Here is a 2,431-nt window from a genome sequence, read left to right as displayed (position 1 = left end):
TATTTTTATAGCAATAAAGGATGTTTATGACAAATATTAGCAGTGTAGCATTATTAAACATACAAAGAGTGCATGTGTCTGCTTATTAATCAAAATCAACTATAGATCACAATCGGAAGTTATTACAAGCACTCAATGATGGTTTAAAGTGGGTAAGTAAATATATTAATAATTACATACATTTTCAAGTGTAGCTTAATGCTAATTGTACTTCTAATTATTTTTTCGGATGTAGCCTATTCTTGTAAGCATTATAGATCATTTGTGTTTCTGGTGTAGAACCAAACATTGTTTATCTTACTTTAATGCTGTATATTGAGCAGCGGACGATGTTAAATCCATTTACAAGTATCTGGGGAAAAATGCATTTTTGTTCGGCGCCCCCTAGCGTGCAGGCGTGACTTAGCAGAAGGCGAACAATTGTTTCGCGCTCGGTGTGAAAGCACTGTTCTGTCCGCGATTCGCCTCGCTTTTTCGCATCGCGCTCAGTCTGGAAAGGCCTTTAGAGAGTGGCACCTCGTGGTCCCATAATTTCCAGAACATTCACGTTCACTGTTCCTCGCCAACTGAAGGAAGGATCTTCCTAACCCGATGCAACTGAATCCCTGACAATATTCAAGAGACAGCTGAAGACTCATCTCTTCTGAGAGCACTTAACTGCATTCTGCTGACTCTTTAAAAAAATCTCTTCTTCTATGCTTTCACTGTTGTTAAACTTTTTTTTTCACCATTTGGCAACTGGCTCTTTTATTAGGAAGGCCTTTGTTAGAGCTACTGTTCTGGGCACACCAATTTCTCCCAGCTAATTTCTAACTAATTTCTCACAGCTTTATTCACAACATTGTTGCTAAGGAACAAAAATGAACAACATATTTGGCAGAACATAATAGAAAATTGGAACAAAATCCCTTTCAGTTGTTTCAGAGTGAAACCGTTCTCTTTAAATACAGTAAGTAATGAAGTTATTGTTTTGTTTTTTTCTGGCTGCCTGATTTGCATATGGCCCCCCACCCCCCAAAACCATGTGTTGCTTATTTTGGGCTTGCTTGTTCAGACCAGTTTGCTATTTTCTCTAGCAAAGCTGGTAGGTAGAACACAGACTTCATCCTATTGCTCATTGCATTATGTACTATGCATACATTTCCTCTAGTAATTATAGCTTTAAAACCATAAAAGATCAGTGTCAGGTTTTTGGATTTTACAGTGAATAACCAGTATTACATAGTAGGTTAATATGATCTGTGGTCAGGGCTGTAGACACTTCATACTCAGTTATAAATACTGCATATAAATGTCACAGGACAATCAACACAGGTACAGTCCATCAGGTCAAATTACTGACCAATGTTTTATTTAAAGTAATAATAATAATAAACATAAGACATAAGCGACACAGTACAATACACAATCAAGAGGTCCAAAACCATACGGTCATGCTTGTGCTGTAAGTCAAGGATTAATCTTTCATTTGTATTATTTTTCCACTTTTATATTACACAAATACTGCAAAATACTTGGATTTAATATTTTAAAACCAGTTTAAACTGTTTTGTCTAGCTAAAACTGTCCACTACCAGTTAATTTATCATATTTTGAGCTGAATACTGAAGCTGAAAACCAGAGAAGACTTTCTGATTATCAGGTTTTCAGGATTCTCCAGCATGATTTGAGATCATCAAAAGAGCATCTAGTGTTTTAATGGAAAAAAAATCTGTACAAAGAGTGATCACTGACACTCATTTACTTCTATTTGATTAGTTGCATCATATACATTTATATCCATAATGCTTTCAGTATATTTCTTGGTTTAAATTTACTTCTTGAAAATCCCAGATTTTCAATCTCATCTCAGATTTCTGGACCCCTTGTTACATCCACAGCTATATAAATACACTTCTGAGCTTGTATGTCTTTATAATAACTTACATTGTAAGAACTCTTCTCTGACCTTGGGTTCAGGGGAAGGAATGATCTCAACGAATTTCACTGCGGAAACCAGTAGAACTTTTCAGTTTAAAAACACTGTTTTTACATGATATTGCTGACAGTAAATCATGCTTTATTCATTTCTGTGAACAAATACACTACCAGTCAAAAGTTTTTGACCATGTATGATTTTCAGTGTTTTTTAAAGAATTCTCTTCTGCTCACCAAGCTTGCATTTATTTGATCCAAAATACAGCAAAAGCAGTAATATTGTGAAATATAACTCTTTTCTTTGTGAATATCTGTTCAAATGTAATTTATTCCTGTGATTTCAAAGCTGATTTTTTTTTTCAGCATCATTACTCCAGTCTTCAGTGTCACATGATCCTTCAGAAATCATTCTAATATGCTGATTTGCTGCTCAAAAAATATTTTTTATTATTATTATTAATATTTAAAAGAGTTGAGTAAATTTTTTTCAGGATTCTTTGATGAATAGAAATAC

This window comes from Sinocyclocheilus rhinocerous, unplaced genomic scaffold, assembly GCF_001515625.1.
Source record: "Sinocyclocheilus rhinocerous isolate Xijiao unplaced genomic scaffold, SAMN03320098_v1.1 scaffold6661, whole genome shotgun sequence".
In the NCBI taxonomy this organism is placed as follows: domain Eukaryota; kingdom Metazoa; phylum Chordata; class Actinopteri; order Cypriniformes; family Cyprinidae; genus Sinocyclocheilus; species Sinocyclocheilus rhinocerous.
The sequence above is the reverse complement of the archived record's forward strand: the minus strand, read 5'-3'. Positions refer to the sequence as shown.